Source organism: Muscardinus avellanarius (genome assembly GCF_963383645.1).
Source record: "Muscardinus avellanarius genome assembly, chromosome: 16".
Classification (NCBI taxonomy): domain Eukaryota; kingdom Metazoa; phylum Chordata; class Mammalia; order Rodentia; family Gliridae; genus Muscardinus; species Muscardinus avellanarius.
In genome coordinates, this window is record NC_137802.1 from 46,289,190 (window position 1) to 46,297,533 (window position 8,344).

The 8,344-nt window shown below is 46.2% G+C and overlaps 1 pseudogene across 1 annotated transcript; it reads left to right on the top strand.

The window, feature by feature from the left end:
* The first annotated feature begins 6,858 nt into the window (after positions 1–6,858).
* On the top strand, positions 6,859–7,454 carry LOC308275000 (cAMP-regulated phosphoprotein 19-like; annotated as a pseudogene). The gene is made up of 2 exons: positions 6,859–6,999; positions 7,228–7,454. The product of its transcript is annotated as a cAMP-regulated phosphoprotein 19-like (transcript).
* Positions 7,455–8,344: the final 890 nt, after the last annotated feature.

Sequence of the window (8,344 nt, forward strand, 5' to 3'; positions counted from 1 at the left end):
ACTACTGATTTCCAGTCTGCTTGACTTGCCCCTTTTCTTTTTTTTTGAGGGTCTGGGGATGGAACCCAAGGGCATTCAACCTCTGAGCTACACCTCCTGTCCTGTTTTTATTCTTTATTTTGAAACAGGGTCTCAGTAAGTTGCGGAGGGCCTCGCTAAGTAGCTGAGGCTGTCCGCAAACCGCGATCCTCCAGTATCAGCCTCCCAAACGCTGGGATTACAAGCGTGCGCCACCACGCCCGGTTTAGACTTGCCCCTTTTCTGATTAAACTCAAAGTGTAGAAGAGCCCCAAGGCCACTCGTAGATGTCTGTTCTACGGCTGTACAGTACCCACAGGGGATTTCATGCAGATCGTGTGTTTTGGTTTGTATGCTTGTTTGGTTTGTATGCTATCTCAAAGCTATACCCACATTCCTATTTCTATGTATTTATTATTATTATTTATTTAATTTTGCAGTACTGGGATGGAACACAGGGGCTTTCTACCTCCAAGCTATACCCCTAGCCCTATTTTTATTTATTTATTTATTTATTTATTTATTTATTTATTTATTTTGGTGGTACTGGGGACGGAACCCCTTCTACCTCTGGGCTACACTCCCAGACCTATTTTATATTTTGTTTGGAAACAGGGTCTGTTAAGCCAGCGATGCTGGCTTTGAACCTACACGATCCTCCTGTCTCTACCTCCCAAGCACAGGGATTACAAGTGTGTGCTACCACGCCCGGCTACTTATTTATTAATTTATTATTATTATTATTATTATTATTATTATTATTATTATTTGCTGGTCTGGGGATGGAACCCAGGGGCATTTGACCTCCGAGCTATACCCCCTGCCCTACCCTATTTTTTATTCTTTATTTTGAAACAAGGTCTTACTGAGTTGCAGAGGGCCTCACTAAGTAGCCGAGGCTGCCCACGAACCGCAATCCTCTGGTGTCAGCCTCCTAAATTCTGGGATTACAAACGTGAGCCACCACGCCCGGCTCCTATATATTTTTTTATTATTTTGTTTTTTGTTTGTTTGTTTTTTGCGGGTTTGGGGATGGAACCCAGAGGCATTTGACCTCCGAGATATACCCCCTGCCTAATTTTTTTTATTCTTTATTTTGAAACAGGGTCTCACTGAGTTGAGGAAGGCCTCACTATGGAACTGAGGCTGTCCATGGACCGCGATCCTCCGGTCTCAGCCTCCCAAATGCTGGGAGTATAAGCATGCGCCACCACGCGCGGCTGCTAGTCCTATTTTATTTTTTATTTGGAAACACAGCCTCACTAAGATGATGTGAGCCTCACTGAGTTGCTGAGGCTGGTCTTGAACCTGTGATCCTCTGTCTCTGCCTCCCAAGTCCTGGGATTACAAGTGTGCACCACCACACCCGGCTGAGTGGGGTTCTTAACAATTGTCACAGAAATGAATTTAAGGATGTGTCACAGTCAGAAGTTTATTTAGAAAAGCACAGAAACATTCAAGGGAGAACGTGGGCCATCTCATCTCAAGAGTGAGATCCAGCCAGGCGTGGTGGCCCACACCTGTAATCCCAGTACTTGGGAGGCAAGAGGATCGCACACAGCCAGCTTCAGCAACTAGGTGAGGCCCTCTGTAACTTAGTGAGATTCTGTTTCAAAATAAAAATAATAATAATAATAAAATAAAATAGAGCTGGGGGTGGAGCTCAGAGGTAGAACACTCCTGGGTTCAATTCCTAGTACCACTCACACAAAATGTATCTCTCTTTGCTTAATCTGTTTACTAGATAGATTTAATTAACCATGCACAAGGTAATATTTATAAGTGAGTTAGCTGGGCATTGGTGATGCATCCTTGTAATTCCAGTATTTGGGAGGCTGAGACAGAAGGATCCCGGGTTCGAGAGCAGTCTCAGCAATTTAGCAAGAGTCTGTTTCAAAATAAAAAAATAAAATTGGGCTGGGGGTGTGTCTTGGACATAGATGCCCCTGGTTCAATCCCCAGTGCAAAAATAAATTGCTAAAAAAAAAAAAAAATAGGGCTGAGTGTAGCTCAAAGACAGAAAGCCAGCTAAATGTGTCGGCACATACTTGTAATAAGTGTTTCAGAAGATAAGACAGAAGGGACACAGGTTCATCCTCAGCAGTTTAGTAAAACTCTCAGTGACTTGGTGAGATCCCGTTTCAAAATAAAATATAAAAAAGGGCTGGGATCATAGCTCAGAGGTAAAATGCCCCTGGTTTCAATCCCCAGTAACCCCAAAAAGTTATATTTCCTTGTTCTGCCTTTTGTCTCCTGTCTTTAGTTTTTGTTTGTTTGTTTTTGGTGGTACTGGGGTTCCTGGAAGCCCTTCTACCTCTGGGCCACACTCCCAGACCTACTTTTACATTTTTATTTGGAAACAGGGTCTCCTAAGCCAGCGCGCGGGGCTGGCTTCGAACCTGCGCGATCCTCCTGTCTCCGCCTCCCAAGCGCGGGGATGACAAGCGTGCGCTGCCATGCCCGGCCTCTTTAGTTTTTTTCTATCCTACCTCAAGACCTTCTGACCAACTGGATACAAATCCGGGGTTCCTGTGCTCTGATGGGGTTAATCAGTTGCTAGCATGATACACAGAACTCAGAAAACTGTGTTTATGATTACAGTTTTATTATAAAGAATACAAATTAGGATGAGCCAAACAAAGTGATAAATATAGCGAAGTCTTATCCTGTTTCATTTGCCGCGCCTTCTTTCCCAGTCTAAAACTGAGCACGGCTCGTTTTAGCAGGAACGCTGCACGGCAGACATTCCCTGGAACAGGTGCGCGGCATCTCCTTCTGGGGAATAGCACTGGGCATGGGGATTTGGGGATTTTTTTGGAATTGGCTTTGTTACCAAAAAGATACCTGAGACTTATGTTATTAATGGCTTCAAATTGTTTTAAATAATTCAAGATCTACTCCCTGAAACTGTAACATTTACGTATGAGTTCCACCTAAATTTCCTAATAACCGATCTAACAAAAATTCTATAAAGACTCAGATGATAACAAGCAGAGCAAGCCTTAAAGGCAACCGATCCTCCCCAGGTTTTTCCCAAGCAATATTAACAATACACCTGAAAGAGACCCAAGACAAGTTGTTCCCACCGTCATAAATTCTAAAAAGCCAGCATATTTACTCAGAGGTAGGCTATGGTAGAGTGGCTACTGGCCCAAGTAACCCTACCCCCTTTTTGGTTGTACAATGGGTGCGTGGACAGCAGCAGAAGAGATGGGTACCAGGCACAGCCTTGGGACATGGGAAAGTATGAAATGTTCCTCTCCTTAGTAGTGCCTATTGATTAAAAAACAATGATGTATATCAATCAGAGAGTATAATGCTTAGCATAGGATATTTTTTGATATTATATTAGTAGTTAATTATAAACTTCTGATCTTTTCCATGGTTGCTCGTAAGAGGAAATGTTCCCTTAAAAAGGAACCTGGCTGTCTGTCACCTTGCCTTGATTTATTAGTTCTTTGTATATTTACTGATGGATTATTTCTAGAAAAAAATTGTAAGAGTAGAATGTAGCCCAAAAAGAAAGTATAAAACGCTTGCCCAAACTGAAAGTAAATAGAGCAGCTTCACTCTCCATTGTGTCTGTGTCTGTTTCTCCACCGAACTTCGCCGACTCCTCACTCCACAGCTCGCGGACCCCCAACTGTTGCTAGGGCTGGACCCCGGCATTTATTGTTGTTGTTTGGTACTGGGATTGAACCCAGGGGCATTCTACCTCTAGACTGCAGAAAGAGCATCATTATTATGCCAACTTAACTGACCTGTGCTGGGCATGGTGGTGCACACCTGTAAGCCCAGTATTTGGGAGGCTGAGACAGGAGGACTGCAGGTTTGAGGCCAGCCTCCACAATTTGTTTCCAACGCCCCCCAAAAAAATTGGGCTGAGGATGTAGCTCAGGTAGAATGTCCCTGGGTTCAATCCCCAGTACCCCTCAGAAAAAGAAAGAAAGAAAGAAAGAAAAGAAAGAAAGGGAGCGAGAGAGGAAGGAAGGAAGAAAGAAAGGAGCCCAGGTATGGTAGCGCAAACTTGTAATTCCAGCATTTGGGAGGCTGAGACAGGAGGATCATGGTTCGTGGACAGCCTCAGCTACTTAGTAAGGCCCTTTGCAACTCAGGGAGACCCTGTTTCAAAATAAAGAATAAACAATAGGGCTGGAGGTGTATCTCGGAGGTAGAACGCTCCTGGGTTCCAGCCCCAGTACAAAAAAAAAAAAGAAAGAAACTGCCGGGCGTGGTGGCGCACAGGTTCGAAGCCAGCTACGCTGGCTTAAGAGACCCTGTTTCCAAATAAAACCTATAAAATAGATCTGGGAGTGTAGCCCGGAGGTAGACGGGCTTCCAGGAACCCCAGTACCACCAAAAGAAAGAAAGAAAGGAAAGAAAGAAAGAAAGAGGAAGTGAGGGAGAGAGGAAGATAGAAAAAAAGAGAAAGAAAGAGAGACAGAGAGAAAGGGAGAAAGAAAAACTAGCCCATTTGGGCATTTTGGTCCTCCTCATTTAGGCAGGGTAAACAGTTCAGTTTCATCCTAACACTACATTTACCTGGGTTTGTAATCACTCAGACTGTCAAGTCCACAAAGTCCAAGTTATCCTGTGCTTTGGTGGTCTGGACCCTTAATTTCATTCCTTATTTACTTATTTACTTATTTATTATTTTGCAGTACTTACTGAGGATTAAACCCAGGGGTATTCTACCTCCTAGCTGCCCCAGCCCAATTTTTATTTGTGTGTGTTATTAAACTTGAGGGCATTCTACTTCTGAGCAAAATCCCCGGCCTTATATTTTTATTCTTTTTCCTTCCTTCCTTCCTTCCTTCCTTCCTCCCTTCCTTCCTTCCTTCCTTCCCTCCCTCCCTCCTTCCTCCCTCCTTCCCTCCCTCTCTCCCTTTCTTTCTTTCTTCTTTCTTGCAATACGGGGTATGGAACCCAGGAGTCTACCTCTGAGTGACACCCCCAGACCTATTGTTTATTCTTTATTTTGAAACAAGGTCTCACTGAGTTGCGAAGGGCCTCACTAAGTAACTGAGGCTGGCCGAGAACCGCGATCCTCCTGTATCAGCCTCCTTCTTTATTTAGAAACAAGGTCTTGCCAGGTGTGGTCGCGCACGCTTGTAATCCCAGCGCTTGGGAGGCTGAGACAGGAGGATCATACAGGTTCAAAGCCAGCCTCAGCTACTTAGTGAGGCTCTCAGCAACTTAGTGAGACACTTTTTCCAAATAAAGTATAAAATAGGTCTGGGAGTATAGCCCGGAGGTAGAAAAGCCTCTGGGTTCCAGCCTTAGTACCACACACACTATGCCTTCTGGTCTGAAGCCATCCTTCTCCCCCAAGCCTTTCTCATTCCTCCAGCCACAGCTGACTTCTCTGGCCCCGGGCACCTCTTTCATCTTGTGTGGTGCACCTGCTCCACCTGCAGGCCTGCGCTGAGGCCATGGGGGTGGGTACCATCCCTTCCTTGTGGTGCAGAAGGTTCCCTTGGCTGTCCTTTCCCGCGAGCCCGAAAGCTCCTCCCAGGCTGGGCGCCACATCTCTGAAATGATGTAAAATGCCAGGCATATCAGGTGTTCAAGCCCTGTCAGAGGAAGACGCAACGGAGGAGGGACAGTGCAAAACCCGTTCAGGAAGGAGTTCCCCCTGCAGGCGTTTGCAGGTGTTGGGATAAGACAGGGCAGTGTGGCTTCATTAATGTTGGGACAGGAAGAACAGATAGCACAGCAGCAACAGGTGAGGCGCTTCTGCCTTCCCGTCCCCCACCTCCCAGGGATGCTCCAGCTGGAGGGCGGCCGGCCGTGTGCTGCTCACACCGATAGGTCCATGTCAGTAGGGAAGTAGGGAGGCAGCTGGGGGCTCCCTGGCCACGGCTAGGGGCTTACTCTATTTCCAGGGCATCCTCCAGCATCATATATTTTTGGTACTGAGGAATGACCCCCAAAGCGGTTCTACCTTTGAGCACCCCTGGCACGTAGTGTGTGTGTGTGTGTGTGTGTGTGTGTGTGTGTGTGTGTGTGTGTTGCTGGGGATTGAACCCAAGGGCATTCTACCTCCAAAGTACACTCCCAGCCCGAATTTTTATTCTGTATTTTGAAACAGGGTCTCACTAAGTTGCTGAGGGCCTAAATGGTTGAGGCTGGCTGTGAACCTACGATCCTCCTGCCTCAGCCTCCCAGGTACTGGGATTACAAGAGTGCACCACCATGCCCGGCCTCCCAGCACGTCTTTTTTTTTTTTTTCCTCCGGTCTGGGGATGGAACCCAGAGGCATTCAACCTCCGAGCTACACCTCCCCTATTTTTTTTTTTTAATTCTTTATTTTGAAACCGGGTCTCACTGAGTTGCAGAGGGCCTCACTAAGTAGCTGGATCATCTGAATGCTGGGATTACAAGCGTGCGCCACCACGCCCAGCTCCCCAGCACTTAATTGGAAACAGGGTCTTGTTAAACTGCTGAGGTTGGCCTTGAACCTGCGATCCTCCTGTCTTAGCCTCCCTAGGTCTGAGATTATAGCCACACTGAGCCCAGCTATTACATTATCTTGAATCCCACAGGCGCTTTGTCTCTCTTCAAAAGAAGAGTTCTAAACCAGGCTTGGTGGCACATGCTTGTAATCCCAGCATTTGGAAGGCTGAGACAGGGGGATTGGGGTTCAAGAACAGCCTCAGCTAATACTTAGTGAGACCCTGTTTCAAAATAAAGAATAAAGTTTCGGTAGGCCGGGGTGCGGAGGGTCGTGGGCCGGGGCGGTGTCATCCCAAGGCTGCGACCCCTGTGGCGGGCGGGTCCGCGGGGCAGGCGGCCTGAGTTGTAAGTCTCTCCCAGCGTCTCCTCTGCAGAGGGAGCATAATGTCCGTGGAAGTCCCGGAGGCGGCATCCACGGAGGAGCAGAAGGAAATGGAAGATAAAGTGACTAGTCCAGAGAAAGCTGAAAAGCTGAAGAACCAAAATTAAAAGCAAGGTATCCTCACCTGGGATAAAAGCCTGGAGGTTCAGATTTTTTTTTTTTTTTTTTTTGCGGATCTGGGGATGGAACCCAGGGGCATTCGACCTCTGAGCTACACCCCCTGTCCTATTTTTTATTCTTTACTTTGAAACCGGGTCTCACTGAGTTGCAGAGGGCCTCATAAGTAGCTGAGGCTGTCCGCGAACCACAATCCTCCAGGTCTCAGCCTCCCGAATGATGGGATTACAAGCGTGCGCCACCACGCCCCGCAGGTTCAGATTTTTTAAGGAAACGACTGCGAAGAGGGCAAAAATATTTTGATTCTGGGGATTACAACATGGCTAAAGCAAAGATGAGGAACAGACAGCTTCCTGCTGCGGCCCCAGACAAGACCGAGGTGACGGGCGACCACATCCCCACTCCACAGGACCTTCCTCGGTGGAAACCACCCCTTGTTGCCAGCAAGCAACAAAAGAGCGGAACTGCATGGATTTTCTAATTCCCATGATTTCTCCTTAATATGTTACTTACCCACTTTTTGTTTCATTCACTAAGTCATCTGAGGCTGACAGCTTCGCAGGTAGCGATAGTGTGTGCTGCTATCATAAGGGAACATACACTTGTAGAAGTTTGATTAGTTTAACAGTGCCCTGACCAAAAGGACATGTTAGAGCAACATTAGTAATCCACTTGAATGTAATTGTATATATTACCTAACTCCTAGTGTAGGACTGGTTCCAGCAAGTAACAAGCAAGTTTTACAGTTCTAATGTTTCGGCTTTCCTTTCTTCATCTTAATTGCAGCTTGGGATGTTACTCTAATTTAACCTGTTGCATTGATTTCTTCGGTATTTTCCTTTTGGGTTTTGTAAAACAGAAGTTTAAGACCACAGTTGGAAGAAAGGTCACATGATTCAAACCCAAGTAGGTGGGCTCCAAAAGACCTGTGTGACTATGCTTGGCTGTGAATGGCCTCAAACCTGTTTCGGCTTTAACAATAGAATTCTACGTGGGCAACACTTGCGCCTTTCCAGCGTAACTTATGTGACTTCACTGCTTGGTAGCTGCGTGGAAGCTAACGTTCTTTCACTTCTGTAGTGTTAAGACCTTCCATGGCTGAAGATGTGAACGGAGTGCACATGTGCATCACTGAATTCACTTCTGTGCCATTTTGTAAATACAGTAGTTTTGCACAACCTTTAAAAAAATAAAGAAAGGAAGGAAGGAAGAAAGGAAGGGAAGGAAGGAAGGAAGGAAGGATAAAAAATAGGGCTGGGGGTGTAGCTTGGAAGTAGAATGCCCGAGTTCCATCCCCAGTCCCAGGACAGCAAAAAAAAAAAAAAGAGTTCTATGCCAGGCGTGGTGGTGCACTCTTGTAATCCCAGTATT